Source organism: Haemaphysalis longicornis, unplaced genomic scaffold (assembly GCF_048455015.1).
Source record: "Haemaphysalis longicornis isolate Haplotype H1 unplaced genomic scaffold, Haemaphysalis longicornis Haplotype H1 scaffold_1, whole genome shotgun sequence".
Lineage (NCBI taxonomy): Eukaryota > Metazoa > Arthropoda > Arachnida > Ixodida > Ixodidae > Haemaphysalis > Haemaphysalis longicornis.
In genome coordinates, this window is record NW_027526203.1 from 433,164,753 (window position 1) to 433,185,019 (window position 20,267).

The window sequence follows — 20,267 nt, forward strand, 5'->3', positions numbered from 1 at the left end:
AACCCCTGCACGAATCTCATTTATCTCAGCTGTGCCCGCTCTGTCTGTCTGTCTGTCTGTCTGTCTGTCTGTCTGTCTGTCTGTCTGTCTGTCTGTCTGTCTGTCTGTCTGTCTGTCTGTCTGTCTGTCTGTCTGTCTGTCTGTCTGTCTGTCTGTCTGTCTGTCTGTCTGTCTGTCTGTCTGTCTGTCTGTCTGTCTGTCTAGAGTGCTTGACCACTTAGTATGTAATAAACATGGCGATTTCAAACTTCTGAAACGGCTCATAAATGTTCACATTATTCTTCCCGAAGGAAACCTCAGGCACATTTGAGGCAAAATGTAAGCACATAAACCAAGGAACTAGCACTCTTCTCATAAAGAATACACGCTGGATGGTTCCTTTCCAAAGCATATGAAACACAAACGCGTGAAGAACAGTGTCGAAGAGAGGCCAGATAAAAGCAAACAGTAAAACTAAAGACGTCGGCTCGAGCTGTTATAGGCAGAGTAAAAAAGAACGGATGACGAAGAAAGAAAATGGACGGCTCGCGAACACATGAACACGGGAAAACTGAATCGAACTTGAGCGATCCTCCCATTGAATTCATCACGGAGGGGAGCGAGATGGGAAAGGAAGCGCTTGAGATGCCGGAGGAGCAGAGAGAAGGGGAAGTTACGTGGCAGATGTGACAGAAGATCATCATCCGACAACATTTGCAGCGAAGCGAGCCGACACGCCGGCACCCATCGGTGACGGGGTCATAGCTCAGTGGTAGAGCATTCGACTGCAGATCGGCACGTCCCCGTCTCAAACTGGCGTGGCTCCTGCGGGAACCTTTTTACTGCGAAGCAGTGTACGTCTAACACCCCCGCCCGCAGTTTTCATTCCGGTGAAGCCGATTTTCTCGGCTCCGCTGCGGCGCTCTTCCTTTCCACCGCTGACATCGCTTTCAAAACTGTTATTCCTCTCGCTTCACCGCTTCCATTTTCATAGAGCTGCGCAATCGGCTGATAACGACGGGAGCGCCCTTGTCAGGCGTTACCACGACAACTTGCCCGCTTTGAACGCCAACCTGAGCCCATAATTCTTTTTCAGCGTGAAAGGCTTTCCGCGCGATATTTTCGCCCGTGTATTTCACGCCTAAGCACGCGCCCATCACCAGTTGCCGGTGTATGCGTGCACTGATTGGGGGTGGAAGAAGAAGACGTGCATGAACAACTAGTGTTGATGCCGCTACCAATGACAAGCGCGTTGTGCTGGCGGGAAATTTAAACGTGGAAGTCTTGCGGCTCAATCCGACCTGTCAGTGGTCGAGCGGTTTTGGTTTTGGTTGGTGTGGTACACAGACAGTGAGATGCCTCCGACGCGGGACGGAAAGGGGTAGCCACATGTTAGTCCGCTGGAATAAAGCTCGAGTCCTTCCAGGTTTTAGCTCCCTACGGGCATGCGTGTGTCGCTCGCTCGGATGAAGAACAGTGTGAATCGAAGGGGCATCTGCCGGAACCGAAGCGCGAATGGAGGCAAAAACAACAGAAAGCCGCTGCCACCGCCGTTTCCACCGAAAGTTCCAACTCGCCGAGTAGCTGGGAATTTCTCCAGGATGAACGTAGCAACGTCGACGTGAGGCAATATTTCTTGTTCAGCTTGAAGGGCTTTCAGACTGGCAATTTTGGCGGTGCCTTTCACTTCTAAGCACGCGTACATAACTGGTTGCCGGTTTATCAGGCACGAGTTGGGAGTGGAGAAAAGGGGGGGGAGGCATGCACGCGTAGATTAAAGTTTCATTCCCTGACTGATGACATATCCGCTGTGCTGGTGGGTGGTTTAAACGTGCGCGTCCAACGCCCCAAAGCAAACTTTCCGATGTTTTCAGTGCATGGTCGAGCGGATTGGGTTGTTCTGTGACGCAGGTGGCATGATGATAGAAAATAGCCAGCGCAAGAAAGACGAGGACGAGGAAGGTAACAGACACAGCGCGGCTCCTTCAAAGGTTCATTAAGCTAAGTGCTAATTGCTCGATCGCAAATTACAAACAAACGTGTTTTGTTTCGTACGTTTCGTGTACTGCGTCCAGCTTCGCACATAATCCTCCTTCACAGAATGGAAGGGCACTAATTTTTTTTTTTCCTATTTTTATAAACGATAGTCTTCCTAGGGCATTTAAACGGAAAATTTTTGATCTCCTTGTTTGTCCGTTTGTCTGACGCTCTTTTGAGCAGCACTGCAAAAGTGAAAGAATGCTTGAAACTAGCTGCATGACTAGTATACATGTCCAAATTATCGAGCGCGCAGGGAACTTTGGGTATATCTGATACAAAATTGAAGTACACTACCCAAAGTACTGGCGTTCTTTAACTGTAGAATTCACGTTGGATCGGTTTTGACAATGCACAATAAAAAACAATGCATTCAAAAAGGTCTCGAAAAAAATCTAGAAGAAGACATACCTAAAAACAAAAAAATGTCGGCTCGTACTCTTGCCAAGCAGAAGAAAAAAAAAAAAGGATAAAGGCGGGCTCTCTCCCAAGAGATGGCGCCCGAGCAGAATGAACGCTTGAAAATAGTATTGAAAATAACAAAATTGCATTGCATTCGTTATGGGACAAGCGAGAAGGAAGCAGAAAAGCGCGTGAAGGGTAGCAGAGAGCGACAGGGTAGGGAGTTACGTAACAGGAAAGTCAGAAGGCTATCGTCTTTCCACGACACTCGCACCGAAGCAAGCGCTTACTCAACGTCGTGCAGCGGGGCTATAGCTCAGTGGTAGAGCATTCGACTGCAGATCGAGAGGTCCCCGGTTCAAACCCGGGTGGCCCCTGCGGTGATTTTTTTTTTTCCAAGGCGTACCGTACCGTATAGAACTGCTTTCTGCAGTTGTTTTTTGGGGGGATTTTTTCGAGACGATATATGAGCTCGTGGGACCATGCTATTTCGACAAAACAATTAAATTTCCAGCGGAATTGCTCTCACGAAGAGGCGGCATATATAGGCTGATACCTTACGGCTAGAATCGCTGGCGTGGTTCACACATGTCACCCCTGTTTAGCGCAAAGGAGACCTTGGATACATTTGAAACAAACCAAATGCCCATTCCAAGAGTTAGCCCGCTCTCTTAATCAAAAGTCACAGCAGGTTGGTTTAACGAAAACAAAATAAAATTAGGGCATCTAGCTTACAGAAGCAGCACAAAAAAGTTAAGGCAACTTTAAAAGAAATGATGCCTTCAAACTTAATTAATACAGGCCGAAACTAATAAAAACTACCAAGCGCTAGGGGAGCTACATTTGTTTTGCCCCTGTTTTGTATAGGCTTTCCTTCTGTCACGTGACACTCTCTCCTAATCTCTTTCTGTGTAACGCTACCCACAGGCTCAGCTGAAAATTAATTTAGGGGAGTGTGTGTTTGGGTTAGTCGGTGTCCGTGGTGGCTGGGTATTTTGCACTAAACGAAGCTATTGATCGGCTGAAAAATGGACGGTCAGGCGATCGTTCCCCCGCTCGCCATCGATACAGCGCCGAAGCTGAAGGACGTGGCGGATAGGGCACGGACACATTATCTACTTCCTCAATACGGTGGCTGGGTGTATAACAACGGTTACTGATACGATGTTGGAAAAAACTTACTGGGCAAAAAGAAGGGGCAACGCTACTGATAATGTCAAGCATTACGGATTTAGAAATGTGCTTACAGCGAAGCCAGTATAGAATTTTGAATTTTTTTCACATAGCTTGGAAACAAATCCCAAACCAACTTATATATATATATATATATATATATATATATATATATATATATATATATCTGTGTGTGTGTGTGTGTGTGTGTGTGTGTGTGTGGTGTGGTATGCCTTTGAGATGCCCGGCGGCGTTACAAAGCCGGTGAGAAAACCGTTCCCACTAATGCAAATGCCGATGGTGCTCATGACATCTGATGAAAAATCGGTCCAAAGCGGCCACACCAACTATGCACCGAACGTCAAGAGGAGCCGTTCTCTGTAACCACTAAATTCATGTGCCAGCTTCAAGAAGGACAATGCCAATAACCCTCCTACTCCTCACCTGGGTAACGAGTGAACGAACTGACTAAAGCGCCTTTATTTTCAGGGCGCACGTATGCACCGTGGGGGATTGGCAGCCGCCGGCACCAGATATTGAAGAAGTTAATGGCTTTCAGAGAGACCACAGCCGATTTACCATGGCGCACACGGACGTAACACAGGTGACGGGTGAACCATTCGTGAATGTTTTCGATGTTGAAAGAAAAAAACTTTAATCCTCCTCGGAGCGCACCTGTCGTTAGTGGGGAGCCGGTTACGCGGCAGCGCACTTCCCGCGAAGATGAACTCTGCTGACAAATTGTGGTTAGGAGGAATTGTGGGGTAGTGCAATGGCGACATTTTGCATTATATAATTTCGAAACACCGATTAATAGTTTGAGTCAAATCACAAGCTAAACCTTCTTGTTCGCCCCATTCGCTTTCATGGACGCAGCGATTGGTCGTACGGGCATTGCGTAAGAATTATCTTTCGTGGAAAGATTTATGAGGGGTTAAGCGACAGGTACGTTTGAAGTGCAGTTCAGGCGCAGCATTTCTGTACAACGGCTGCTGTATGGGCAGTGCTGTCAATATATGGCGCGTTATAAATGAGCCTATACTGCCGTACGAGATGATTTGTGGCAGCAATAATCTACAATAAAGCGACATGCCGTGCACAAAATGGACTGTATGGAAAAACCACAAAGCGTTTTGCTGCTGTTCGCGGGTGTTAGCTCATGAATTAACACTCTAAGCGTAAGGGGGAGCGAGCGATGTCTCCCCATGTCAAGTCGGGTAAGTGCCCTGCCCATTTCCCCCGAGGGAAGAGCACAACAGCCGTCTTATGCAACTCCCATCCAGAAAACGCAAGCTTTAGCGTGCTCTGTTTGCGCTTCTCGTAGCACACGCAGACATTGTGAATTATAAATGGGATAAGCGGATGCCCGAGAAACATCACTTGTTTCCCTGAATTAGTTAGCAAAACACGGTACAAAATACTTCAGTGTAGTGACTTCCTACCGTGCGGTATACGTCAAATCATTATACTGACGGAGTGATTAGCCGAAAGACTTTTGTAGCAAAGCTGCAGTGATCAAAGAGACTGTAAGGACGACGAACGCTTGAGGGTAAGGCAAATTTCCAGCTAAATACTATTGTTCCCCGTGAATTCAATACGAGTAAAGTTTTCATTTTTCCGCGCTTTTGTTCCCGAGCAGTGTTATAAAAAGAAAAAAAAAGTGAATGTACAACTGTACGTGAACATGCAGGCACTCCAAAGTAGTACAGAAATCTTGTCAAAAGGGTTCTCTGGGAGTACTCGCTAGTAGTATGCAGCCGTGCACCCTGTACGAGGAAAACGTGCCCGTGCATCTTAGCGAGAGGAATATCTACAAAATAATCTGAAATTTGTTACCGTGCCCGGCACGAAATAGTTCGACAATGAGGATGAGACGCCCGCACTAGCTCTAGTCAGCCGAAATAAGTGGGGCCAACGGGGGCTGTTACCCTGTCTTGAACCCCGTGCATCGTGTTGAACGCCTACCTTCAAACGCTACGTTAAGAGACTATTTACATAGCGTACTGTACCATAAGATTAAGTGGGGCCCGTTGGGGCATATTTTCATATTCCTTCCGTTCACTTTCTCTCCTTCTCTTTCGTAAGTACACGATATTGGTATTGGTTAGTACATCTGGCTCTTACCAGGCGTTTGCTAAGTCGGAGCCTTGCTTCGCGCATTTTCTTCTGATTTCCTTCTGATTTTTACTGCGATGCAGTATTTTTCTACCCCCTAGATTTTATTTCGGTGAACCCGATTTACTCAGCGCCGCAAGGACGCTCCTCCTTGCCACTGCTGACATCGCTTTCACAACAGTTATTCCGCTAATATATAGCTCAGCTCAGCATACTGCCTGTAGTGTAATACCTGTAGTTGATTAATATAGCTCAGCATACTGCCTGTCGGCAGTGGGGGCCAATTCAATGCAGAATATTTGCTTCTTTAGAAAGCAAACTCCCTCCCCCTATTCAAAGGAACAAAATACTGGCAGGTTTCCCAATACTCGCGGTTCCCAAAGCCTGGCCATAGAACCGCTAATCGGCAAGAGTTATAAGCCGCAAGAGCTAATCGACAAGAACTTTCCTATGGTTAGTCATCCGTTGTGTGTTTGCCTGGGATTGGAAGAAATGGAGCGCGGAGCTCAGTGCGGCAAAGAAACATTTCGTTTCTGAGAAGGGATCGCCGTATTCGGTCTACATAGTTCCCCTCGAAAACGATGAACGCTGTCACATCCGGAAATGCTCAGCAGTAGGTTATCGTAAATCAAAATTCATGAATGGGAACGAAGCTTATTTCCCTTATACTTCCTTGCCTTTAAAATCTTCAGCGAGTTCAGCATATTCCAGCCACGCTTGATAGCATAACTTGTGAGCGGCATCACTACCTCCCTATACACGTGCGTACACCGCTAAGCCATGGAGACTTCAAAGGAAGCCGAACCACGATATTTGCTCAAACGGCGGAAAGAAGTGCAATTTGTTTCTTCTTTACTTCACAAATGAAATTAAAGTACACCTTACTGCGGCCCATAGTCACGCATTTGTGCGGCTTTCCTAGCTTTAATATTTGTCTACTTCTTCAATCAACCAGTCTTGAAAGGAACGGGCCACGGTTGTTTTTTGTTGTTGTCGTTGTTGCTCTCGTTCTTTTTTCTTTTTTTTTTCCCTCCCCTTACTCGGCACGTTAGTTCCCAGTGCCTGCGCGCATGCCCGAGTAAGGCCTGCATTCACGCGGGCGGACTGGTTGTTGCGCGCCTCGGGAAGCAAGATTCAACCGACCCAGTGAAACGCGGCGCGCCGGGTGCATCATCTCTTCGGCGCTCAAAAAGAGTGTCCTCGAGAGGCCTGTTCTCGGCCAACTAATTACGTGGTTCGAGTCGCAAATGAGTCGCTTTGTGCCACGTCTGCAATTAGAGCTCAAGCGCGGCCGTGCAGCGGCACAGAGTGAGCGCTCCCCCTCCCCCTCTCCGCACAGAGGAGCAGCACCGTCGAAGGGGGAGGGGGAGGAGCAAGAGGAGGAGAGGGGAGGGGCGATCCTTTTCGTGATTGCCGGCTGACTGGCCGCCGCGTCGAACTGTTCCCGGGACTTCCCGAAGCGGCTGCGAGGGCCTTCATTTTGCGCCGCGATAAATCATTGTCTTCCTGATTTATTGCTTATCAGTCTGGAGCAGGCAAGGGGGGATTCTGGCGTACGACTGGACCGGCGGCGGTCATCGTCTGTGGGCGGGAATCTCCGTCTGGCTCGCTGTTGTACACGGCCGGCCAGATGGAATCGGCGTTTTCGCCCCCGCCCGAGCTTTGGCCGCTGTTTGTTTCCACCCCTGACGTAATGCCACCGGGCACGAAGACGTCGACCGCAGCCTCCCTCGAGTGCTCGACTCCGGGCCCCGAGTGATTTGCACCACTGACGCCACCGGCTCCCGCTGGCCGCTACCTCGGCCGGGCGCCGACGCGCAGCGGGCTCGTCACGTTGCCGCTGGCCTGGTGGCGTATGCGTGGCCGCTTCCTTTATTGAAAGAAAAACGGTCGATCGCCCAGTTCCTCCGTCCGGAGGTAGAAGAAGAAGTTACGGGTGCGCGGGGAAAACATGAATACATATATTTTTAAGCATCCTCGCCTCCTGAAGTCGCAGTAAATCGTCTGAAGGAAAGCGAAAAATAAAACCAAAAGAGAAGGAGAGAAGGCCATAAAATAAACCGAAGGACAGCGAACCAGCAAAATTTGGACTAAGTTATCGAACTGCGAGCGAAAAAAAATCGATATTACGCATTCCTACTGGTTCGGCTTTTTATTAACTTTAAGTCTGGCTTCAGGAACAGGTTTATACAAGTAAGAACTACTTCGAACTGCGCGTGCTTGTAACTCGATCAACTGCCGTTCTGAACGCGAGCAGTGACGTTGAAATACGTTGAAGGAATGATATTGGACCTCTCTATAAAACGTGCGGCCCCTGAGAAAATAGCTTCAGTTGAAAGCATTATGTCCATCACCTTCTGTCACGTCATCCCTGCAGATGTAAGGCACAAGAAATTCCTGACGTTGTATTTAAAGTTTCTATGCAGCAATATCCGGTTACACTGTTCTGCAGCCCGAACTGTGCACACTTCAACGTTATCCTATTCGGAAACTTCAATTTCAGCGTTGCAGCGGCGGATATTAGTCCCACATTGGGTCGAGGGAACGAAAAATCAACGCACACAAATACAAACAAAAAGCGTGCACCGACTAAGAAAAAAAAGTGCTTCTACTTGTTTTCTTTATCTCCCCACACAGCTAGCCATTCTACCCTACGAAAGGTAGAATGGCTTTAACCGCCAAGAGAGATTGAGAATGAAGCAAAACCATATCACCCACTTTATGAAGTTGAATTTCCCATTTCTTTGCGTCCCATGAGAGAATATAACTCAAGCTACAGTTTGTTTTGGTTCAGTTCGAATTCGAGTTTTACACGTCGTATGGCTCGACCTGTTGTTTTGGGCGAATAAAGTCTTCACTACTACAGCTACACGTCGAAACTGATTGATTGATTGTAGGGTTTAACGCGCCGACGCAACGCAGGCGATGAGGCGCGCCGTAGTGGAGGGCTCCGGATTAATTTTGACCACCTGGGGATCTTTATCGTGCGCCGAAATCTCGTACACACGGGCGTTTTTGCTTTTCGCCTCCATCAGAAAAGCGGCCGCCGCGGCAGGGAATCGAACCCGTGACCTCGTGCTCAGCAGCGCAACGCCTTAGCCACTGAGCCACCGCGGCGGGGTACACGTCGAAACTAAAGCTGGTCTGTGAGGTGCGCCATTGCGAAGGGCTAGGTAATTATTTTAACCCTATTTTATCGTAACGTAAGCGTTTTTGTTTTCCAAAAAAAATGTCCGCCGCAGCCGGGCTCTGCGCCCCGCCGTCATGCTCAGCAGCAGAAAGCCTATAGCCACTGAGCCACCGCCGCGGGCTGTTCGTGCGAGCGTGTGTGTGTGTAAGCGCGCGCGGCCACAGGACAGAAAGTGACGAGGGCTACATTTAACTGAATTTTGTATTATGAAGGCTACAGATATTCATATACTACAGTATACAACCCACTATAAAAGAAATGCAGAGAACGAATGACGGAAAGTGCGACGAGGCGGATTACCAAAGAGTACGCGCACTCCAGTCCTCCTTAAAGGAGCGATGAAGAGAAAACACAAGTTTGGTTCATTCAAAAGATTGTCTCGTTAGAATCATACTGACACCACTTTTAACGTAAACTTCGCTCAAATAAGCTACATAATTAGGAAAAACGGGAATGGTCATGCGACCCACCAGCTCATTTCCCGCAACAGAACCTATGATGTCACATGAGCTAAGCTCTGCTGTTGGCGGAGGCTGGCAGAAGCAGACGCAAATTAGGTAGAGCTTACAAACTAGACGAACGAGCGATTTGCGCTTAAATTTAGGGCACATTCTTTACAAAGCAATAAGAATGATGGGACAAACAGTGGAAAATACGAAAGCACATGTAAACATAGAAGTACTGATGCGTTCTGCTGTTCGTACTGCGCACAGCATGCTTGGTTTAGCTGCACAGCACTACGGGGCTTGGGGTTGTCTCAGACGACACTGGCCGATTGACGCAAGCAACGGTGTCTTACGTGACCCCATTTGTCGAGCGAACACTGTTTCAGGGAACGAATATTTTCTCCCAGAACAAAAACAAGCCAGGTTTAAATGCGGGCAAAAACAAACCAAACGTTTGCTACGGTATGGTGGCGCCATCTAAGTTACGGAACGTAAAGAAACGCGGGAACTAACCAACACCGCTGTACAGGGTGGAGACAACCTTTGAACGGTCCCGTGTCGCCGCAATTGGGCCAACGGGCTCAACGCGTTATTCTTTTCGTTTCCCACGAGACCTAGCAACGCGAAACAGACAATATGATTCAAACTTGTTCAGTAAACCGCGTTGCGGCGATAATTTTAGCGCGGTTTTGACACAATGATTTGCTTCGGCGGCGAGCGAGCAACCGAAAATGGCGGCGCCAGCGTATACGTGTCTCTACCCTGTACGGCGGATGCGTGAATGAAGGTACTCCAGGCTGCAGAGCGGTCGGTTCCTGTGATGTCATTTGGGACCACGAAAACGCACGATTGAGCGGGAAAATCAAAATTTTAACCTAAATTGTTTAATTTCTCAGTGAATAAAGCACCGTTTGTATCCGGACAAGCGCTGGGGGCACTATAAAACACGAAATCTTTCGAATAATACCAACTTGCATTTTCTCTTCATGGCTCCTTTTTAAGTACACGCTTGGCTCCGTACGCTTGCATTTTCTGTCTTTTCTAGAATACAGCTAGTGTTCCGCTGAACAAGATCACGAGCTGACATGACACAACTGAAAAACGGCTAGCCCCCTTTTCACTGCAAGGATTGGAAAGGTGCCCAACATTGCATTTTTACACACCTCTGTATATTCTTCAAATTTTTAGTCTTTCAAACGTCCTTTTTGTCCAATCCCTCGCAGAAATAAGAATATCCTGTTTAAGAGGTACGCCCCTAGGCTTGGTGTCTCTGAAGGCGTATCACCACAATTAATAAAGCGAACCTTTTTTTTTGTAATCCCTCTCAACACCTACCACCTCGTCTTCTCCTGCGCCCAACACCCACATCCCCACCCCTCCCCTTCCCCTGAGCAGTGGGAGTCCGAGCTGACCAGCTCCGCACCGGAGCGCCAGGTCGCCCTGGTGCGGCGCGCACTGGAGGCAGCCCGGACAAGAGGCCTCCTGGACTTAAAAGGCTAACCACGCCCTTATACCCCTTCCATTTGGCTCATTAAACGTTTTTCCACCACCACTCACTGATGGCAGTGTCGTAACCAAAACGCGCAGCAAGAAAATCAACTTACAATAGGAGGGCAGATGATGATGGGGATGAAATAACAAAAGGAAAACGCTTGCAGTCGTCGGATTGCACTAGGCTCACACTTGGGTCGCTTCGCATTTCCTTTGGGTTCGTTGCGTGGGTATCGGCTTTGGACTTTGGGTGAGTTGAAATAGACTTTGGCTTTGGACTTTGGCAGTTGGCATTTCGGACGACTACGAGGGGGGGGGGGGGGGGGGGGGGGGCATCGTTTGCTGTCGCCTGAGTTTAGACTTTGTCTCTCAGGCAGTTTGCACTTTGATCGTTTGCACTTGGACTTTGACTCCCAGGTTTGCACTTTTATCGTTGACCTCTGACTTTGATTGCAGCGGCTTTGCCTTTTGCGCTTCACCATTTCGCAAGGAAGCTTAAGTGGCGCGAGGTCGCGGGTTCGATTTCCGGCCGTGGCGGCCGCATTTCTGATGGAGGCGAAAAGCAAAAACGACCGTGTATTCGAGATTTCGGCGCACGTTAAAGATCCCCAGGGGGTCAAAATTAATCCGGAGCCCTCCACTACGGCGCGCCTCATCGCCTGCGTTGCGTCGGCGCGTAAAACCCTACAATTAATCAACGTTCTAGCGCGAGACGTTGGAAAACGAGGGTTCCGGGGTTTTAGTACCATGACTAGATGAGAGGCCGACACGTCCGAGCCCCTAAGGTGCTTCGCCCCTAAAACTATGGAGAGCACTGGTATATTTCACGCTTTGAGAACATCAAACGGCTTTAATGGCCCGTCGTACGCGTGTCTTTAGAAAAGCTGTCGCGCAGTGGCAATCGACATACAAACATCCTCATGTACGCAACACATCAGCGTTCTTCGAGCACAGGGAGCGTGCGATGGTACCCTCGAGGGAAAGTTCGCTGCTAATTTTAGACAATATATATATGTACGTTTAATGGCCTGAACTTCATGAATGACCACTGTACGCCACATTCGGGCCTCTCGCTTTACGCTCCACGGAAAGTATACAAGCCCACACAGCCGCACAACCACGCAAGGGAAAGAAATGACTGCGATACAACGCCTTTCGTCGTCAAGTTGGCTACAAGGCAGAGTACTGCATATCCGGCCTAATGGGAGCAGAAAACCACAGTGACGTGCCGGGGCGACATTAAATGTCCGCACTGCTTTTGCCGGGCGCTTCCTTCCGGCAAGCGACAATATTTCCGAGTCCTCTGTGACGGCACGCAGGAAGTGTGCTGGCCAAGTTCATCGTCAAGCGCGAGCTATTTGCGAAGTTTCGCGTACTTATATAAGGCCATAACACCAAACTTTCGAAACCAAACTGTCGATTGTAGCATTCCCCTCCCCGCGCTTCTCGTTACAAGTGTGCTAAATACCGTGTTTGGTGCGGTGAAAAGTTCAGTACAATAAGGCGACAAACAGCGCATCCACCTGCTGTCTGGTTAGGCTTCAGAGTTACGACGCCACCGCGCCCTTCCACACAAAATACTATCTCGTTCATAGCTACATTTTTCCGAAAGTGTAGACTTGTTTTTTTAAGCTAGAGATTCCTGTGTCTGCTCCAATCTGCCTTGCTTGGTGGCTGGTCCTAATTTTTCGGTACATTTCTTCCCTTTCGTTCTTCTCTTTATCTGTATATTCTCCCCATACTAATGCTCCTCTTTTACTCAGTGTCTCGAGACACGGGCCCAGCTCTTACAAGTAAACAGAAACCTGAGGCAGAACTTTGAGTTGTGTCCGTACTTCTGAAAAATGACTCTTTCGCGTCCACTGTTTCAGTTGTGACGTAGTTTCACTTGCGAGGCCTCGGACCAATGAAGTGGGCAGAAACTGACGCCCCGCACTGCTTGTGCTGCGTCCCATCCTGTCGCCTGCTTTCAGCCAGTAATTAAAAGCTGCTCGAAATGGACACTTTGAAACAAATGAAACGGACATGAAACGGACAGAGCTGAGTATTCCGCATTTGTTTTTGTTTAATGTGAACATCAAAATCAAATTAGCCGACCTGGTTCGGTATCGCGGATCTAGAAAATCATTCACTAGGTCAAGCATCCCGTATTTTCCCGTTTAAAACTAACTCGCTTGCACAAGAGTTGATGCACAGCAGAGCGCGCGCGACGGCCCGACGTTAGGCCTAACGTCACGTTTTAGGGTCTGACGTCGGCAACCGGTATAAGCTCCACGTATAATGAGTATGACATTGGCTGGCACGCAATATGGCTCAACTTGAAGGCTACCTACCGCTAAGCCTAAACCCATGTTTAGGATTAGCGGTATGCCTAACGTTACTTATTAAGGTATACCGTTGTCAACCGGTATTCACAGCTAGAAAAAAATTATCATTGTAATGATTGCACGTCAAGCTGCGAGTACTGGTTCACCTCAAACCTCCAAGCGAAACGCTAGGCCAAATCTCCGGCGCAAGCCCGACAGTTGCCGCTTCGGTTCTAACAAAGTGGTAAATAACCACAGATTAGCGCATGGTGTATTTACTGGAAAGCTTCAAGAACGTATGCTGCAGTAGGCCTGCGCGTTGCCGCAGCCGCTGCCGCCCACGGTGCATGCTGAGGTCATGCACCTAGCAATCAATGAATAAATGAGTCAATTACTTTGAGCGGAAGCACTACGAAGGTCTACCGAAAGGAAGAAATCTGTGCCCGTATATTCCGGCGCGATTCCGTCCTCTTGTGGGGTATACAATCCAGGCATTTCTTGCGTGCACCCAGCGCTATTTACTGATTCCCGTGGAACACATATTATTTTAAACTGCTAAAAGAGCTCCGGCGTTATGCCTCAGTCGCCTAGGGACACAATCGGGGATCTTGGAACGAACGCCTAGGATTCGAGCCCCAGTGACGCCGATGTTATTTTCCAACACCTGTGACTTTTCCGTTATAAGGTATTCTCTTAGCTCAATTTCGCGCATTCTTTTCATACATGAAAGTTGTTTGGTACATTTTAGGTCTGTTTAGAGGTGGGGCGCGGTATATCAACACGTTTAGTTAACGCTTTGCATCGCACCGGCAGTGCCGGGTTTGTACCTATATTGAAACTGAATATCGCTATAGTCTGCTCCTACTTTGCATGCTCTGATGCCTACCAAAGTGTTACACGTCCAAAGGATAGCACATAGACGTAGTGCGCATTGGTTAACGCCTTGAAGACAGGAATGTATGCTGCTTTCGCCCTATATTTCGCGACCGTTGGTCTGGTATATGAAGGTGGCAATAAGCTGACTGTAAGAATCTATAGACCAGCCTCGCTCACCCCTGTGTGATGTCTATAGCAAAACACATTCTTCATTGTTTAGAAAGAAACGATCTATACTGTGCACATGTCCATGTCATTGCGGATTTCGTTATGGCCATTCGAGAGTGACGCAGCTAATCGAAACTTCCCGTGAACCCTCCCCTCCTCCCATTCTCCCTTTAGCCACGCCATCCGCTCACCAATCACTCCCCTCCCTTCCCTCAAGGTAGGTAAGACACTGTATACGGGCACGCACGCTATAACCACTAATATTTCTAGACAGACAGAACACAGCTTTCGCGTTTATGCAGCCAAAGGAAGACTGTCATCTCGAAAGTTTTCTTCTGGGAATTGATTTGATTGATTGCGGGGTTTAACGCGCCGACGCAACGCAGGCGACGAGGCGCGCCGTAGTGGAGGGCTCCGGATTAATTTTGACCACCTGGGGATCTTTAACGTGCGCCGAAATCTCGTACACACGGGCGTTTTTGCTTTTCGCCTCCATCAGAAAAGCGGCCGCCGCGGCCGGGTATCGAACCCGCGACCCTTCTGGGAATCGGGCGGACGCCCTTCTTATCGAGCAGGTGTCGGCAAGGAACGTGGCTTGCACGCGGCTTGCGCCAGAAAACGCCGGGACGTATGTGTGTTCTGCAGACGGCCGGCGCTCACCATCGAATCTGTCGTACGTGGAAGCACTGAAATGGAAGCGCCCAGTGGACATACGGTTTGTAACATTGTGCTAGAATCTCACCTCGGGCATACCTGACGCATTTATCTGGCGTATATACCTGGCGTATCTAGGATGGCTACACTAACCCCCTAAGAAATCCAACAAAGTAAGATCACGATTACAGGAACCCGGCGCGGGGGCAGTGGCTAAGACGTTGCGCTGCTGAGCACGAGGACGCGGGTTCGATTCCCGGCCGCGGCGGCCGCTTTTCTCCTGTAGGCGAAAAGCAAAAACGCGTGTGTGTACGAGATTTCGGCGCACGTTAAAGACCCACAGGTGGTCAAAATTAATCCGGAGCCCTCCACTACGGCGCGCCTCATCGCCTGCGTTGCGTCGGCGCGTTAAACCTTACAACCAACCAATTTCGAGGTTGGTGCAGCCGAATCGTCTGTCATTTTTTTTCACAATAACACCTCATCGCTCCTGCAGGGTGTCATCATCTGTAGCCGGCTTGGCAGGTTGATCACGGTGGCATTTGGACGAATTATAAATAATGTTGCACTGTGCCTGTCAAGCTTTATCACATGCGCTGCATGGAAAACATGCGGACGCTATGCATACACCGCTATACGAAGCTTTGGATACAACTCAGGTGCGCCAGAGCCAAATCTTGGCGGTTTGTTTCAGGGAACATCAGTAAACTTTCTACTCACTTATTTGTTATCACTAGGCCACGAAGTGTAGTTTTTAATCCTGACCTACACGTTCCCACGTAACACCGCTACTACAAAATTGAGATATAATAATGGAAATGGTACCGAATTGATCCATATTGCCTGTTATTCCCTGTGGTGTGCACCGTAATCCCTGCAGTGCGAAAGTGTATGCTGGTCACTTCCAAAGCGTGGCTACAACGACCTGCATTGAACTCGCAATTGCGTGGTCACTATATATAGCGGGCGAGGACGGTATACCACAGCGACGTGGCGACTGCAGTGTGTGAGAAAAGGAAGACGCGTTTACGTGGTGCTCTGCCGCTGCCGCCGACTTCATTTTCAGTCTTCCTAATCTAATTTATGGCTCACGAAGTTTCCAGGCCATGCCGGAGGAAGATAACAAAGACATACTGTCAAGAAAAAGACAGAAAACCGAAGGCATAGAAGTTCTTTGTAACACATTTAAAGGAAACAAAAGAAAAACACTTGGCCATTTCTGAATACCGAGCTTAATTTCGGCATTGAAATTCCGTACAGCAGCCGTTTCTGTAGACCGAATCAGCCGTTGGTAGATATAGACGGGATCCCGCTGAGATTTCCCTCCTGTATATAGCAGTTTCGCTTACCCACGAATGAAGCAGGCAGGTTGCGAAGACCTCATTTCTCGGTGTAGTTCAAAAAAGAAAAAAGACGATGATAGAGACAAGAGAAAGAGGTTTAAACCAAGCTATTACCGGCACAAGAACAATGCCATTATTTTCACGCGCGTTTCATTGTTCGGCTTTGTTTTATGTCTGCAGAATAAAAGCGCCCACACACCCCATTTTTTTTTAAATATGTGCACATGTTTCTGTATATACAACGTCTAATGAGACTCGCGAGTATTTTCGTAATTTTTATTTAACTTCAAAAGATCACTTTTTTGTAGTGCTCAGTAGCCCTTTTTGCTCGCTGTGCAGGGAACTTCAGCGAAGCCCCATGTGCTATTCTGCGTTTTTGAACTCGCAGATTTTAAGGTGTTCGAAACAACTGTTGGCCGTGCCTATATTTTTCTTATCGTCCGTTATCTTTTTGACCAACTCGCGCGTTTCCCTCATTTCGATAACTAAAGAGGCTGCGAGCTGTACCTGACAGCTGTTCATTTCAGTACTAACAAAAAAAAAACGAGCATAAAGGCGATTAAAGAGGTAACTTTTGAGTGCGCTAAGTGAAGGCATGCAGAACCCGGCATAGTGGCGTGTACGCCTCGAGCTTCGCGATCGCTCCGCCGCCTACCGCCGCTTCTCCACGGCGTTTACGGGATTTGCGCTGCGTGGCTGATAGGGGCTCGTGCAGTGTTTGGTTCTCTTTCGCTTCTTTTCGCATTTCCGCGCCCTACAAAACTTATGGTGGCGTCTATAAGCAAAGAGTACGTTTAGGTCACTTAAAAAGTAACTGCCTCTTCGTGGCCAACGCCAACAAGGGCTACCCGAGGACGCGGTTCTGCGCGCTTTGTCGCCGCTCATCCGGCGTATGCACGACGGCAGCAGCATATCACCACTGTACCCTCAGGTACAAGTGAATTCTACTGTCGCCTCGTTTAGACCTGATACTGTCACAGCCAGAGGTTGGTTTCGTTTTGCAGCGCGGACAACGAATGCGGCTTCATTTCGAATATATACGTCGCCGAAAAATATGTTTCGGGGATGTGATTACCCAATCCCGGACAATAACTGGTGCCTTTTATAAAAATATAAGCCATGCGACAATGCTAAGTATATTACAAGGCTGTGCTTCGTTAAATATGTGCCCACTCATGCCTTATAGCAAGAACCAAGGAAAGTTAATGAAACTACGGAAAAAAAATAAACGCTGTGCCAGTCCGGAAGAAACATAATAGCTCTAAAGGGAATGAAAAAACCCAGTGCAGCTTCTGATATGCTAACGATGTTCGTCGAAACTTAAGCCAGGTAGGGCTCACCAGACCAACTAGACGCGAAATGCACTGCTATTTCGCGAGGCATGGGCGGGAGGAGTGAAGGGGGACGCTGTGTACAAATGCGGAGCGAAATCAAGCAATGAACGTTTCAGTAATCACACGCACAAATCTCGTGTTCACTCTCCTTTTCTTGTTCGACTTCAACGAACAGCTGATCGTTCGGTGACGCATTTTTGTAAGTATACAGGGTAGGCAGTTAGGCAGTTCACACGCGATGAGAGGTGTCGTTGGAAGAGTGGTTTCTGGTAAGGCCCACTGATTTCAGTTTGCACTTTTTCAGGCTCCCTGTGCCATATGACGATGTTTTGAAGAAGCGTTTAGTCGTGGACGCGAATTATATTCTATGCCCGTCTCCGCGCTGCTCGCAGAGGATATACGAGTATGTAGCAGATGAATGTTTACGGGCGCTCACCTCACGACAAGACGACCGTTTGTCGTGTACTGATCCCCGAGTATAATTCTGCATTATCTATCGCACTTTCGTTTAATGTTCGCGAAATTAAGACACACTGGCTTGTGAATGGTGGTGATCAATATATGAGGTATGATATTGGCAAACTTAATTGGCGTGCTGTCAGGTATGAGTGCTCCGCCAAATTATGTAAGCGCACAAAACCGATTTACATCGTAGTGTATAGCCGTAGCATGAACATCTGAGGAAACGCTGGTTACGGAGACACTATTAGCAAATTTAAAGGCAATGTATCTAGAAACAGCTCCACGCATACGCCGGTTCCGCGACGTTGGCCAGTGAAACACACGTGGCGCTTATGCAGGCCGAATGTACCACACTAAGATCGCGTCAGAAACATTTACACTCTCGTAAACACATCCCGTTTGCGAACAGAGTGACTGCTCCACATAAACATAGGTTTCCAACGCCCACAAACGGTAAATCTCATGAACGTGCCGTAAAAGCAGCGGCGACAGTGGAGAGCGGGACGGAGACTCCCGCGGCTGCTTTTGAAACGGGCCGCTAGGGAGATTTCAGTGGTGCCCCTACAGGCAGCGCTCGAGGCGTATAGAAGCTAGGGCGTTCTAGACACACGCTGTGGAAAGTTTGATCTCCTTCCGTTGTGGTTGTATATGCGATGAAGGCAAATTAATGCAAGGACACCCGTGCGCGCAGCGTTTTGGGAAATTTAAAAACCAGATGTATAATTAATCCGGATCCATCCACTACGACGCGCTTGCTATATACCCGGTATGCGATTATTCAGCTACCCCGCCCCCTCACAGATTTTTTAATGCGAAGCTTTATGGCTAGAGTTCTCTGCATTTTTCACCCCCGCGTTCGCAGTGTCTTTGAAGAGTGAGACGTCGGAAAAGAAATGTCCCGGTGTGTGTGCCATTAATACGTGGTCCCCGTCAAAGTCTCACGCCATTCAATACGTCATATCAACATGTATGTCTCATCACTTTGATAAGCAATTTGAGTAGGTTAGTTAATAATAGGCACCCGTTGCAACATCCTTAGACCTCGAGCTTATACGTCTCCTTCATTGGATATCCATTTTGAGTAGATTATATAGTCATCAGCAGGCACCATTTACAAAATCAATAGAGTCAAAATAAAAGTTCGCGCGTGTATGCATGTGTCTTTCTTAGGGACGACCGCCGTATAGACACCAGCCCCGACAAACTGCTGTTGTCGGGTCCGGATTAAAGGTAATACAATGCGCGGAGAGCCAATACCCTAGCAAATCCAGGCTTCGATCACAGAACAAAGCATTTTCTGTAGGCAGAATGCAAGAAGTTCGGCAAACCCCCGAGAACGCAGTCTTCGGCAGAAAGAAGGGCACGACCCACAACGGGAAAATCAGCGCCGTTACGTCTTCTTGAATTCCTTCGGTTGCATCATGGGACCATACATAGAGCGGTTCGCCATTTGTTCACGCACATTTATTTCGTTTTAGATGCCGTATAGCCCCTACCACGGATGTTACGAGCATGCTTACAATCTGTTCATGCTTTCGCTGACGTCTTGTCAGGTACGAAGAAAAGAATTATAACACAAACAGCAATTCTAACAACGTTGAGCCCAGCGTCGCGTTTCAAAAGGCAATCCCGCGCTCCGAGTGCGTGCGTGAAGCGAAGAAAATGTAAGGTTTTCGTAGGCGAGCAAAAATTGCGGGCTGGTTTGGTGACTTGAGCAGGGGTAGGGTTTAGGGAGGGAGGTAAGTGAATACCCTCTGCGCCCCGCACGCATGTTCGGCGGTCTCCGATCATGTTCCAGTAGAAGAACCTTTGTTTGAATTTAACGTTTCGCGATATACAAGACGGGCGGCTTGCGTAGCGCAGGCGACGTGCGTTGAAACACGTTATCCCGGGTGTGTGCATGCATGCCGATTCCCCCATCTGACTGGGAACGCATCCCTTCCTGCCCATTCCCCGTCCTCTTTCTCATGGCACACCTCCGACTTGGTATTAATCTGCCATCGACTAAATGCGCTCGATTCGTTCGCTCGGCTGGGTTTCGCGACGCTGCTGCTGTATACCGTTTCGTCCGCGCATAGCGGCACCTCGCCGGTACAGGAAGCGGATCCGGCGGCAGAAGAGGACCGATATGCTTGCTTTGCCGCTCGCATTTCTGCGCGCATGCTTTTTCGCGACGCGTGCGTCACAACTTCTTGCTGTTGCGCTTTGTTTGTTATTCCTCTCTTTTATTCTTATGCGCGCGTTCAATGCCCGCTTATGCTCGCAGACGGGGCTAGCTCGCCCCGTCTTCT

General features: G+C 48.5%; 1 protein-coding gene, 1 long non-coding RNA gene and 1 other non-coding gene across 7 annotated transcripts in view; 2 read left to right on the forward strand and 1 right to left on the reverse strand.

Annotated features, from left to right (window-relative positions):
* LOC144172968 (uncharacterized) overlaps window positions 1–10,888 on the forward strand; it is a 52,871-nt gene extending 41,983 nt beyond the window's left edge. Inside the window, exons 2-4 of the long non-coding RNA XR_013323139.1 lie at window positions 4,081–4,195; window positions 10,388–10,479; window positions 10,738–10,888. This is a non-coding gene — a long non-coding RNA (uncharacterized LOC144172968). The remainder of the gene's footprint in view (window positions 1–4,080; window positions 4,196–10,387; window positions 10,480–10,737) is intronic.
* LOC144155746 (uncharacterized) overlaps window positions 1–20,267 on the reverse strand; it is a 260,323-nt gene that overhangs the window by 187,818 nt on the left and 52,238 nt on the right. The gene's annotated exons all lie outside the window — the stretch shown is intronic.
* On the forward strand, window positions 2,724–2,795 carry Trnac-gca (transfer RNA cysteine (anticodon GCA)). The gene has a single exon. It is a non-coding gene; the product is annotated as a tRNA-Cys (tRNA).